The sequence below is a fragment of the Spermophilus citellus genome (assembly GCF_964194105.1).
Source record: "Spermophilus citellus genome assembly, chromosome: 12".
Taxonomy (NCBI): Eukaryota; Metazoa; Chordata; class Mammalia; order Rodentia; family Sciuridae; genus Spermophilus; species Spermophilus citellus.
This window is the reverse complement of record NC_138198.1, coordinates 44,120,899-44,135,349: the sequence shown is the minus strand read 5'-3', so window position 1 is coordinate 44,135,349 and position 14,451 is coordinate 44,120,899.

Here is a 14,451-nt window from a genome sequence, read left to right as displayed (position 1 = left end):
GAGGCTCATTTTGATCAAAGACATGGAGAAGGCGTTTGTGTGGGGTCAAAAGATGAGAAAGTCCCTGGGTGCTGAGTGACGATGTCTTGGTCTCTTCAGAAGCAGAAGGGTTTGTAGATGGTCCATCTACTTTCCCCGATGTCAAAAACCTCAGTGGGAATTTGGATCTGCCCACCTCTCCTTTACTCTGACAGCCCACCTGAAGGAGACAGGCTTTCTGGTCTACCCAGCAAGCGGCTGGACACTCTGGAGCAACTACTGTGGGAACAGGTGGCTGGGAGGTCACCCCGCTTCCTCAAATATGGTTTGCTTTTTTAAATAGACATTTTTTTAGGAGAGTCCAGAGTCATTCTAACTCCCACAGCCCACTGACACTCTACCATCAAGGACATTCAGAGGAGCGCGGCAGAGCTGGCCTGAGGCCATCTTTCTAGCACAAGGGTAGAATGCTCAAAGACTCTGCCGCAGGACAGTCATCCACAGCACAGGGGCAGTCAGCCACTTAAAGGTGTTTATTGGTCCTAAGTCATTACATGGTCCTGCTCGCATCTATACACTGAGAACAGGGCCTGGTCCAGCACTCAGCAGCCCCCAAGGGAAGGGAAAGGAATTAGATTACACTACAGTATTTCCATTATTTTAATGGACATTTGAGAACGTGAAAGCCAGAAGTGCTTTCAAAGCATTCTGGAAACAAGTTACTCTATAATAGTCCCTGTGTTAGCGTTATGTCACTGTTGACCAAAATACCTGACAGAAAAACTCAGAGGAGGAAAAGTTCATTTTGGCTCATGGTTTCCGAGGTTCAGTCCACCATCCCCTGGTTCCACTGCTCTGGACCCAGGGTGAGGCAGAGCATCATGGTGGACGAGCACGGAAGAGGGAAGCTGCTCAGCTCAGGGTGGCTGGGAAGCAGAGAGAGGGCGAGCAAGGGGCATTAAGGAAGATGTACACCCCCAGTGACCCCGCCCATCCTCCAGCCACACCCACCTGCCTGCAGTCCCCCCAGTTAGTCCACTCAGACTAGGGTGGGCTGATCAGGTCCCAGCTCTCACAGTCCAGTCATCTCACCTCTGAATATCCCTGCACCTACACCCGAGCTTCTGTGGGACACCTCATATCCAAGCCATAACAGCCCCCTGTCATTGTACTTGATGACACATACTCTGTTCCTGGAATCAGACTCTCTTCTCCAAATCATTCTTTAGTCTTAATTCTGCACAAAGCCCAAGTTATTTACTCAAAACTCTTAGCCCAGTTGTGGAGTTGGTGGCTGGGCATACGTGAGCCACAATACTACACAGAATAAAGAAGAGTTTTCAATCTACCAGTGGTTTTTGAGTCCATCCTGTCTGGATCCGGTCTAGAGTGTAGAGCAAGTGTCTGCCGCATGTCAGGCAGTGTTCTCTGCAGGTCTCATCTCATCGAATCCCAATATAATGCCATGTCTCTAAGAAGAGAGACCCTACCCTAGGTTTCATGGATATAAACAATTAATTGCTCGTCTGATGAGTTTTAGAAAAGGCTGTTATGAAGTCTGAAGGCTTCCTGAATAAGGCTGGTGCAATTTGCTACTAGGACTTTGGAGGGCAGGTTTTCGTGGGAAGGCGGGAGGAGTGAAACTGGAGCCAGGTGAGAACGTGTGGTTCAGAGGTGGTTAAGGTGTGGATAGGGGGTGTCCCCAGAAGCTCCTGTGTGACACGGTGCCAGGATGTTCAGTGGTGAAGGGGTTAGGATACCAGTGGTACAGCCTAGTCATGGCTTAATCCACTGATATGGATTAGCTGAGCGGTAACTGTAGGCAGGTGTGGCTGGAACAAGGAGGTCACTGGGGGAAATCACTTTGAGATTTACATTTTGTCTCTGGTGAGATGAGCTCTCTCTGCTTCCTGATTACCACATCCTGAGCCGGTTTTGCCCTCCACTCCCTCCTGCCATGATGTTCTGCCTCGCCTTGGGCTCAGACGGAGTTGGCTATCTATGAACTGAGACCTCCAAAACCATCAGCCAAATAAACCTTCTCTCCTCTAAAATTGTTCCTGTCAGGTCTTTTGGTCACCTGAAAAAGGCTTTCTAAAGCAGAGGGGGCCAGGGGATGCCAAAGTTGGAGGCTGTTGCAATAAGACACAGAGAAGGCTGGGAGGTGGGCGGAGTGTTGGCCATGGCAATGCGAGATGTGGTTGAATGACAGCTGCTTAGAGGTGGCATCTGTGGGACCGGGTGTAGCTGGGGAGCAAGAGGAAGGAAAATTGTGGCTCCGAGATGTGTAAATAATAGTGTTTAATATTGACCCATTGACTTGATAACATATAACGAGGTGTTATAAATCATGCTGTGGAAAGTCCCTCCCCCATGCCAGGCACTCCCTAAAGCGGTCCATGCACCTTGTATCCTTACTCTCCACCACAACCCCACGAGGCCAGCCCTGTCATGATTCCCATTTCACAGGCGAGGAAGGCAAGACCTGGGAGGGCAAGGCGGAGGGGCCAAGGTCAAGAAGGCTGCACCAAAGCTCATTTATCTGATTCCACACACCGCGGTCCTCAGCTTGTTCTGATGATAAACTCTTGTGGGACACTTGTGAAACTCACCCATTGCCAGGCTCCACCTGGACCTGGGACCCTAGGATCTGTATGGCCTTGTCACCTGGCCACTTGGGGAAGCACTGACCTTTGCTTCTTGGGACGTGGCTGCAGGAGGGGTCTCAGGCCACACTGCCACCCTCAGTGGATCCTGGGAGCTGTTTCTTCCTACCCCTTGGATTTCCTCATGAGTCTTATCCCTCATTCACAGAACTTACCACAACCTGATGTTTTGTTGTATCACGATTGAGTCGTTGTCCTTTGGACCCCATAGAATGTAAGCCACCAGCAGATTTGACCCACCCCTGGAAATCACCTGGACTAATAGCTGTCCTCTCCATGTCCATTCTTCTTTCCACAGAGAACCAGGGGGACACCCAGGCCAGGCTCCCTGCTTCTGTTCTTGCTCCTCCTTCCTCCGGCCTCCAGGCTGAGGCCCAAGGGATCCTCATGACACATATATCAATGCCTTACCCACTGTCTTTGCAGCAAGTCAGGTCAGCATGTCCTGCCTGCCCTCTCCTCTCCCTGTCCCTTGGCTCCAGGCAGCCAGGCAGGCCTCCCGGGTGTTTTCCTTCTACTCCAAGGGACCTTTAGTTCCCAGGGCACCCTTCCTGGGGATGCCAGCACTGCTCAGCACACTCAGTGGCCACCCTCTGCCTGCTTCTTCTCTGGGCTTCCCAGGGCCCTTCCGGGGAGATCCCCCCACTCGCTGGCTGGGAGAGAGCGTGGGAGGGTCGTGCACCATGAGCCTGGGGAGGAGGGCATGAGAAGGTGCCCTGGGCAGGAGGGCAGGAGGCTGAACAGCCTCCTCGGTGGCGGGGCAGGAGAGAGGAGACTGTAGGGAGGTCCTCCCACATGGGAATCCGGCTGCTCCCTGGGTGGCCCAGCCAGCACAACCTCTGTGCAATTGAAAGAAAGCTGCAGGGTGGAGGGAACCTTGCTCCCAGGGCCTCAGCCACGGGTTACACCACACATGGGCTAAAGTACACAGACTATTAGCAATCAAGGAAGGACCTCCCTGCAAGGGAAAGTGACACAGGGGTTACTTCTCTGTAAACATCTTGAGCAAAAGCACCCGTCTCTTTTAAGGGCTGTCTTTACTTCCTTTGAGAAGTTGCAAATGCACCCATGGAGCGAGCAGGTTCTCAGCTCCCACGTGGGGGAGGAGGGACCCACTTAAACACACTGGCTTCCAAACAGAAGAAAACCCAAACACCCCGAGGCTGTGCGGGCCTCTGCAGCAGGGTGTGCCCTGAAATGGATTCGGTGGGACATGTAGGACCAATAGCGCCTGCAGTAGGAGAAGGCAGGGGGTTCTTTTTGATGGTACTGTCCTAGCCCATTTGTTCTTAAGAGAAGAAAATATACTATTTGTATGTTGCATGCATTTAAGTCACAGAGGTGATCTGAATAAAGGAGGGAGACAAGGAGAGACTCACAGGTTTTAGGAGCCTCCAACCCTACCCAGGTGTGTGACCAGATCCCCTGGGGTCTGTCTTTTCACTAGAGCTGTGGCAAGCTGTCCCTCTGTGCCTGGGAGCCTGGTGGGAATGCTCTAGGGGGCAATGATTTCTAGGCTGTATGAATGACCGATAAACTTGAAAGCGACAGGAAGCCCAGCCTCCGCAGCTAAGGGAATTTCTGGGCTTCTGTAGCTGGGAAGTTCCTAAAGGGACAGGGTTAAAGGTGACAGTAGTATGCACTGAGCCCTGAGCCCAGATCACACAGACTCACACATCTGACCTCAGCCGACCTCAGGGGAGGTTCCAGCCTCCTCCATTGTGCAGAAGGAGAAGCCGAGGAGAAGGACCCAGTGCTGGGGACCACAGAACCGTGTGTTGCTCTGTGTCACCCTCACTTCTGATGCCTTTGGGGTTTGCTCTTCCTGCTTCTTGGGTCTGCCACCCTCAGCATCAGTCCTGATCTCTCCCACTGGGCACCAGTTTCCTCCCTGCTTGGCCTCCTGGCCTGGGGACCAGGTGAGGGCAGCCTGCCCATGGCCCTGCGGAGCAGGCAGCAGGACCAGGCAGGAATGTGACGTGTGCCGGGCGCTGTGACAAGTGGGGATTCCGAGACAGTCGCTGGAGGGACACAGTCCAGAACTGGTAGATCCTCCCATTTTCCAGAAAAGTCAGAAATCTGGAATATATGTATTGGCTTTTGGAAATGCCACTCAGAGCTGACAAAATACATCATGGAGTCACCTGTGCCAACCCCTGCTTTCCAGAAGCCAGGGGAATGAGCCTGAGCTGCCCACCTATCCCCAGAGCAGACCAGGGCCTGAGGGCTCTGGCCAGTCTGAGACTCCATCAGCCCCTGGTGGAGGAGGGGCAGTGACTGACAGCCCGGAGGAGCCAAAGTCCTGTGTGGATGGAAAGTCCTCCAAGGAGAGTGATTGAGAACCCTCTAGGACTTCGGGAGAGCTGCTCCTGTCAGGCTCTAGCCAGGGAGACCACCTCAGCCGAGAGGAAACACGAATGTTACAGTTGCTTATTTTTTGCAACAGTGTCAAAGGAGAGATTAAGACTCTGGGCTGGTGGGAAGAGGAGTGACCCTCCTCCGTCTCCTCTGTTGAATGCACCCTGCTCAAAAATTAGGGGACCCCTGAGGTGGAGCCTTCTCCTTTCCCCCAGTGCCCCGAGTCTGTTTTGATGGGTTTTACTTCTGTTTGTTTCACTTACTGTGATAAGTACCTACTTCCTGGGACTTTGCCACCCAGAGACTTCGTTCCTTGTGTTCTGGGAAATTCTCTCTCTCTCTTTTTTAATCCTTTGATAATTTTCTTCCTTTAGAGTGAACAAAGTTTAGCTCTCAAATTTGGTGAATAAATCTTCTAATTTTCTCAAATTTTCAAATCCCATTTTTTATGTCCTTCATTTAAAAAATTTCTTCAATTTTAATCTTTCTTTTATAAGGAAGTCTTAAAAATTCATGGTGTCATTTTTATGTGTCCCTTTTTATATGGTATTGTGATCTTACTTTATGCATGCAATTTCTCACTTAAAAGTGAGGTGTTTTTTCTTTTCAAATTTTATTCTCTACATCATTCCCCCACCCCCTCTGTATGTGTGTCTCTGTCTTTTTTTTTTTTTTTTTTTTGGTACCGGGGTTTGACTCAGGGGTGTTTACCACTGAGCTACACCCCCTAGTCTTTTTTATTTTTTGGTAGCAGGGATGGAACCCAGGGGCACTTAACCATCGAGACACATCCCCAGCCATTTTGGGTATTTAACTTAGAAACAGGGTTTCCCTGAGTTGCTTAGGGAACTAAATTACAGAGGCTGGCTAAATTACAGAGGCTAGCTTTGAACTCATGAGCCTCCTGCTTTGGCCTCCTGAGCTGCTGGGATTACAGGTGTGCTCCTCCAAGTCTGGCTTTTATTTTTTTTTTATTTTGAGGCAGGGTCTTGCTAAGTTGCTTAAGGCCTCACTAAATTGCTGAGGCTGGCCTCAAACTTGTGATCCTCCTGCCTCATCTTCCCCAGTCTCTGGGGTTACAGGCCTGTGCCACTGGGCCCAGGTGTCCTAACTTTGTCTTTCTTCATAAAGATGTTTCTCAATTCTCTATTAATATTGGATTTCATTTATACTTAAGATTGAAAAACTGGAAAAGTGATTGGAAACTCTGTGTGCAAGACTTTTTGTCAGCTATTTTGCTGATAAACTTTCAAGTGTCATTACTGCAATTCATGTCTTTGGGGTTGATCAGGGTCTTATCCTGTTTTCTGCTCCTTTAACAGAATTTGGAGCAGTGGATAAGTGATAGGAGTCCATTTCTTCTCGTCCTGGAGCTCAAGGTCCCGGGGAGGACCTTCTCGCGGCCTCCCAGCATGGTGGAGGCTGGCTTTTACACACAGCCAGGTGGGCAGACTAACCCTGAGATGGTGAGATGGGGCATCAATACATCCATCCATAAAGGTCCCACCTCCCAACACCAGCACACTGGTGATTCAATTTCAACACGAGTTTTGGAGGAGACGTTCACACCACAGCAGTCGGTTTCCCCAGAGAGGAATTCTCCCATCTTCCACTGTGGGTGGGGGTGAGGAGGGCCCGGGAGCCTGGCTTTAAGAGCTCATGACTGCTGAGCTTCTGCTGCATTCTGGGGTCACCCTATCACCTACAGAGTGACCCCAACCCATCTTCCCTGGTTGAGGGAGGCGAGGTCCAGTGCTGGTGGACCACAGATCTGGAACTTCTTCTATAGGTTTGCAGTGTGCCCTCCTATTGGCAGTCCCCAGGACCCTCTGCCTGTTCCCAGAACTCCTGTCTGTTCCCGGGAGTTCCCCGGCTCTCTGCTGTGCCCAGCCTGCCGCCTGCCCAGTGTCTGCGTCTGTCTGGGGCCTGCTCAGGTAATGCCCTCTGGGTCTGATTTCACTTCCAGCTGACCTCTCTGTGCCTTTGATACCTTATCATCTCCTTATTGTCACTTTAATTGGGAACTTTACTGGGGGACATCTGACATATTAATTGACAAACGTGTTGATTTGTCATGATTTCCATGAATCCACCTGTGCGTCTCTCCTCCACCCTCACCCCACAGCTGGGATGACCCCGTCTCCTCCTGGCTGACCCATACACTTCCAGGGACACAGCCTTTCATTTGGGGTTGAGAGGCAGAGGGAGGGAACTCCGGCTCAGGGCAGAATCACTTAGGGGATGAAGCCGTGCCTGTGGGGTTCTGGAATATTGGATGCCACTCTGTGTCTAAGTAACGGAATATGCCAGATGTTGGTCAGTTAGCTAAGACTTTGCCAGATCTCCCAGTTTAAATTCTGCCATAGGAAGGAAGGGTCTAACAAGAAACAACTCTAGACACACACCCATCTGCAGGGCCACCATTGCTCTCTCCAAGCCTTTGCTCCAAAGCCTGTTCTCTGGCTCTGGTGGAGGAAAAGGCGGGTTGGAGGTGGGAGTGTGGAGATCGGAAAGCCCCACCCTTCCTTCTGGAAAAGGAGGACACGTGGGCAGCCATGGGGACCAGGGCTTGTGGCTCTCCCAGCCTGAGCCCAGCGTTGCGCTGACTGGTCTGGGAGCTGGGCCCGTTCCTCCCTAGATAGGGGAGGTTTCCATTTGCGGTCACCCCTCGGAAGACAGTGATCAGGGGCTCAGTGCAGAAACCATTGGCCCCTGGACTACTGGGGCTGAGTTTGAGTCTTGTAACTGGGTGCCCATCAGATCGCGTGGGCACTGTTTGGAGGACACTGTGCCAAGTGGCTCTCAGGAGGCCAGTGGGCATGGGGAAGGGACCAGAGGGAATGGACTCACTCTGGATACAGAATATTTTTTACAGTGGGCAAAAGAAGGGCAGGAGCATACGAAAAATTTTGTGTAAAGGGTTATTTAAACTTGTCCGTCTTCCTGGTACTCTGAACACAGCCGAAAGCGCTTGGAATTTGGCCCACACTGATCATATCATAGGTGACAGTGGAATCCGGGCCACCTGAAGTCAGTGAATTCCTAACAAGGCACAGCTGACTGTTGGAACTTGTCTCCAGAACTGTGACATTGCCAGCTGGGTAAGTCTTTGAATGCACCCTTCCCAATGTGCAAAGCATCTCCTTCCCACAGAGAGGCTCTGTTCACACTGGAGGCTGAAAATGCACCTCCTAAATCTTGAGGGTCTTGATGCAGGGACCTGAGGCAAGGTCTGAGCATCCTACCCTAGTTCCAGGCCAGCCCCAGGTTCTGTGGTCAAGGGATAAGGACAGAGCACAGGGCTGTGGGGGGGGGGCCTAGGCTGGGTGGGGGGAGAGGTGGGGTGTGTAGATGTGGGCAGAAAAGCGGCCCTGAAGAGAAACGTCCTTGTCACGTCCCCATCACGTCCACATCCTAAACCCCACACCTGTAAATGTGTTGGAAATAGTCTCTGCAGTGCGACGAGGTTGAAGATCATCCTGGACCCAGGGTGTGACCTGAATTCAATGGCACCTCTTCTTAAGAAGTCACCAATCCCATATTTATCTCCTGGAGGCTCCCTCTCCAAACACCATCATCTGGGAGTTAGGCCTCCAACATATGAACTGGGGGAGGGACAGGAACCCGGTTTAGTCTGCAGTGGAACCCCACTACCTAGGTAGCCCAGCATAAGTCTGGCAAATTAGTGACCCGCCCTGGACAGAGCCTACTAAAGCAGGTGAGTCCACTGTTGACTGTAATTTGCCTGGAGAGAGAGATAAAGGGGACCAAAGAAAGACACCTTCACCTCAGGTTTAACCAGGCTCATCATAAAGCAGACCGGGCAGTCCAGCCAAGGACGAGACAGTTAGGGCAGCTGCGCATCCGACCTGTGAAGTGGGTGGTGGGGCTGCTCGGGCCCCACCCCCTGCATCTTCTAACATGTTCCTGCCAAGAGAGATTCCCTGGCTGGTCACCTTGTGGCTTGGGGCTGATTTTTGTCACTGGACAGGGAATGAGAAGGTCCTCCAAAATGGAGAAGGGGATCTCAATTCAACCTTGGAAAGTCCTTGACTTACACCACAGAGAGAAATTTCAAGGCACCTCAAAGAGGCACAAAGACTTATTTAGGAAAGCAAGGGGGTTTTTCAGGAGAGCAGCCTTGGGGCAGGGTCCACTCAAAGAGAGAAGGAGCACGGTGGGCCACAGTGTTCTGGTTCTTTCGGGATCTCTAGGGTGACATCTTCTAGTTAATAGCATTTGTAATATACCCATATAGAAGCCTCTAACAACATTTTCCCTTGGCTTTATTTAGCCTAAAGAAAATACATTGTGTAAGCTAGCAATGGACCTAGGTGCTAATTGACTGGACTCCCAAGAAGAGTCAAGACTTTAGATTTCAAGTCTGGAGGAAAACAGGCTTGGGGAGGAGAGGGGAGGGTGCCCATGAAGCTTCTCAGATGTAAAATCAAGTTTCTTTTTCCTTCCCTGTTAGTCTCTTTTCCATACGTGCCTTATTTCTTCTGTCTTAAGTCAGATTCCCCATCCCTCCTTTCCCCAAGTCGTAAGTTGGAATCCTAACCCTTAGTACCTTAGAGAAAGACTGTGGAGACAGAGTCTTGAAAGAGGCAATTAAGTCAATTAGGTCACGAGGGTGGCCCTAATCCAACATGACTGACATCCTTACAAGAAGACAGAATTAGAACCTAGGCACGTGCAGAGAACGACCCCGGGCAGCAGACGGCCTCAGAACCAATCAGCCTCCATCCCTGACTTGCATACTCCAGGCCTGTGGGAGGACAGGCTTTCTTGCCTAGGTCATCTGCTCTGTGGGACTTTGTTATGTCACCTGTAAAGTGGATACCTTCCTCCCAGGCCAGCTCTGAGCAGAAGCCTTGCCCTGCAGAGGCCTGACGCCCAGTCCACACCCCCTCCCCCAGTCCTCCTCCTCGCTTGGCGGGTCAGACTTCAGGGGAGGCCACTTGGAAGCAGCATGAGCTCTGTCACCACCAGGTCACGCTGAAGTCCCCGTTGGTGTCCTTCTAACTCTCAGCAACCTCTCTGAGTCTTGGCCATCCAGAAAACTGGAGGAAATGAATTCTTTCTGCACCTTAAGTGAACCAACATAAGTAAAAGTTTTAACAAGTCCACGGCCCAGCCCCCTAGTGCGTTCTCCAATTCTGTTACAGGGGACATTGGCCATTTTCAGGTGCACACAGAGCAGCCTGTCCTACTGTGTGCAGATAAATCTTCTAACCACTCCTTTTCTGGAAGTGGGGCAGGCAATGTGACTGGTTCAGCTAGACTCTCCCTCAGGCCTTGGGTTCTTCAAGGAGTGACATAAAGAATTTGTGATGTGACAACAGAGACCAGAGGTGTGGCACCCAGGGCCAGTGTCCTGGTGGTGCTCATCCACGGCATGGAGCCCTTGGTGGTCCCCGGAGCAGCGAGCCCTGTGGGTGGGTTACTGTACTGGGGGCTGTAGCCCATCTCTGTTCCTGCCCATTCCCAGCCCTGGTCTTCTTGACCTCCCATTCATTCCACGTTGTGCCTTCCAATAATTTAGATCTTAAGTCTTTTCAGTAAATTCCTTCTCTGTTAGATTTGTTGGCCACCAAGCGCTGTGAGTGGTACATCTTTGTTTGTATCTCTTCTTCTTGTCAATTTCCTTGTTCTTTGTCCTCTCCTCTCACGGCCAGTTCTCAGCCAGAATCATATTGGAAAGTTTTCTACAAGTTATTTCACACTAAGGGGGGAAAGATTTGCATTCAGTAGCAACTTTTCCAAAGGCACTTGCCTTTAAAAACAAGAAAAGGGATAGGAAAACAGGCAGACTAAGTCATTAGCCTTTCATTGAACTGGCAATGGGAAAGTTATCCTTTGGGGCTCAATATGTGGGTACAGCGGGTCTGTCTTGCCTCTGGAATCCCGTTGATCCAGGCATTGCCTGGTCCCTCATGTCTGAGACCCACTTATCTGAGTGGACGCCTCCCATGTTGGCTCTTCTGTGGCCTAGGTGGAGAACTTAGCTGGTGTCCAGGTTTGCCATGTGTTTGGATTTTACTGGTTTAACCAGAAGGCTCTGGATTTCTTACTTGAATATCCATTCAGTTGCCTGGTTGACCAGTCCTGGCAGGTGAAGGTGACATGTTGGTCAAACAAGGAAGGGGGGGTAGGGAGAGGACAAAGGGATATCATTCTGAATGTCTTAAGTCTGTGTTCCATTTCCATGATGTGTGGCATGACCCAGGAAAGAACTTCTGGAAGGTCTGGTGGGTTGGGGTGATCTGGGCTGGTGAACTGGTGTACATCGGAGATTCCAAATTCACACTCAAATGCAGATCTGGCCAATTCTTTTTCCCAGCCCATTACTACTGTCTCCCTACCCACAAATTATTTCCCCTGTGAAATTAGTTCTTAATTGATCCATGAGGGCTTGGATTCAGGAGAAAGAAAGGTAATCAAGGACAGAAGGTAGGAAAAGAGCAGGATCAAACAGTGGTCAGGAAAGGGACATTCTCCATTAATTCATAACTTCTAAGAAGGGCATAAGCATGCCTAAGGACAAATTGTCACATGCAGCAGAGTCAGGACTGAAGTCTGGCCAATGGTACAATCCCCATGGCTAGGCTCCTTGTGACAATGCTGTGATGCTCCAGTCCGTGAAGCACGGGGACTGTGTTTGTCAGCTTTCTGTGATGGTCAGCCCCATTGCTTTGGGCCAATGGCAAGATAGCCACTCTGGGGAGAGTGAGTGGAGGAGAAAATCTGCTCACTTCACACCCAAGAAACAAGAGTGAGAGGAAGGGGCTTCCACTGTCCCTTCAAGGTCACTTCCCCAGGGACCTTCAGTCCCACTTTTCAGTGGTTCTACCACCTCCCAAAAGACCCCTTGGGGACCACGCCTTTAATATATGGGCCTTGGAGGACATTCAAAATGCAAATGATCGTGGCCTGCCTGCCTGGGTCCGTCTGAGAGAAAAGACGGACGACTTGCTCTACTTGGAAAAGCGAGGGCACTCTGAGTTTCTGTTCACGGGACAAGAGCCTCCAAGAAGCAAAAGCAAGAGTCAGCCTCCTTCCCAACAAATATGGTGACTCTCTTGTGCCTAAGGAGAGGGTTAGATGCCAAGGGAATAAAGGAGTCATCTTTGAGCATTCTCAAAGTAGAGTCAACGGGTTGTGCTTGAAAATCTTCCCAGGGCTTTGAAATGGACTCTGGATTCTGTGACATTTATGCAGGTCAAAGGCAATTCTAGCTTTGAGGCTGGGGGGCTCTTAGAGGCACTTTTCTATCGCAGACCCACGTCCCTGACAGGAGCATTTCTGGACTTGCCATCTCTCATCCCCAAGCTCCTCCCTCTGTGCTCCCCAGGTCTGTCAGTCACAGACTGACAGATGGGTGTCCTGCAGAGTCACCTCCCCATTCGGCTTCCACCGGCCTGACTTTGTCCTGCTCTGATATGTTCAGCGGCTCCTTGTGTAACTTCTCGCTCTACTTTATTCTCAGCTCAATCCATCTGGTCTATACCAGATTAATAATTTTTTAAGAATTCAAGCTTCCACATTATATACAAAGCATTAAGTCTGAGAGTCAATATCTTATTCAATCTGGGCCCTTCTTTTGTCTTTTAGGAAGGAGAGAAGAATTTCAACCAGCTGTGGTTTGAGAAGAAGTAGTATCCTGGAAGAAGGATAAAATTGGAAAAGTCGCCACTGGCGGGGTGTCTTGGTTCCACACAGATGTCCAAGGAAACTCAAACAATGCTACAACTCAGAAAACTAAGGCAATCCCCTGGAGACATATTGTAGCATGTTTTCTTCCTTAGATTCGTAAGCCATAGAACCACAATGATGTGGCTGATTGGCGTCAGAAGGACAGTCTGGTAGGCTTCTAACTAAAGGGTGGTATATTGTAGCAGAGGAGATGGAAAAGAAAAGCCAGGGTGGTGATCCCAAGATAGAAGCTGGATGAGGAGACTGTGTGCACTCAGGCCCACGCTCCAACACCAGCACCAACACACACACACCGAGTTACCCACGGGCACACACAGACATGCAGAACCCTTAGACACACCAACTCACACACACACAGATTTCTAGAGCAATCATATCATGTCTGATTGCCTTGCTTTGGATTCCTGTTCTCTTTGTTTGGAGGTTGTCTCTTCCTTGGAGAAGTACAACAGACATGGGCCAGACACACAGACTGTCCCCTCAGTGGTCATTCTTTTTGATGTCCTCCTTTCTTTCTTTCTATGTTTTTTCTTTCACTTCTCCTTGTGGTCCAGTATCCTTAAGTGCAAGGTGATGCAAAAGTTCTTCACACCTTGGAGCACCCAGCCTTATGTAAGTCATCGCTTTCAATACTATTGGGAGATACCTTTACCCAAAGATACAAAAATTGCCAACATGGTAGTTCCCCCCCCATTTGGTTTTAGTTATATGGGTTCAACTGCTGTTCAAACATATTAAATGAAAAATTCCATATGTAAACAAGTCATATATCTTAACTTGCATGCCGTTCTGAGCAGCATAATGAAACATAGCACCAATCCACTCTGTTCTGCCCAGGGTGTGAATCATCCATCCGTTTGTCCAGCGTATCTGTGCTGTATATGCTACCCACCCATTCATTCCTCACTTCGTATCTGTTTAGATGATCACATCCACTATTGTGATATCAGTGTTGGGGTTTAAGTAAGCCTTATTCTCCTTTCATATTCTCCTGTCCCCAAAGCACAAAAGTAGCGATCAAAGAGGCATCAGGCATAAAACATGAAAGGACAGATTAACTCTGATGCTGTGCAGCCATGATGCAGAGCATGTAGGAAAAAAATATGGTCTATGTAGGATCTAGTACTATCTGTGGATAGAGGCCAACACTGGGCATCTTGGAATATACGCTTAGCTGTTGTTGGATGAAATATTCTAAGATGTCTCTTAGGTCCATTTGAATTTATAGTATTATTTAGGTCAGAAGTGTCTATTTTATGCCTGGATGACTTGTCTATTGGTGAGAGGGATGTATTGCCGTCCTCTGTTATTATTGTTTTGGGGTTTATCTGAAACCTAATGTCAAGAGGTGTTAGATTGTTCCTTTTACCAGTATTTAGTGGCCTTTCTTGCTGCTTCTGATTTTCGCTTGAAATCACTTTGTTGAATATGACAATAGCTATTCCTGCTTGTTTTTGGAATCAATTTGCTTGGAATGTCTCTTTCTACTTATTTTCATGCTGTGGATGCCTGCCTACAAGTCTCTTACAAACAGCATGGTGTTTTTTTTTTTTTTTTTTTAAGTATTTTTAGTTTTAGATAGATACATGCCTTTATTTATTTATTTTTATGAGCTGCTACGGATGGAACCCAGAGCCTCACATGTGCTAGGCAAGCATTCTACCACTGGGCTACAACCCCAGCCCCCTGGGTCTTTTTTTTTTTTAATCCACTCTGCCAGTCTCTGTCTTTC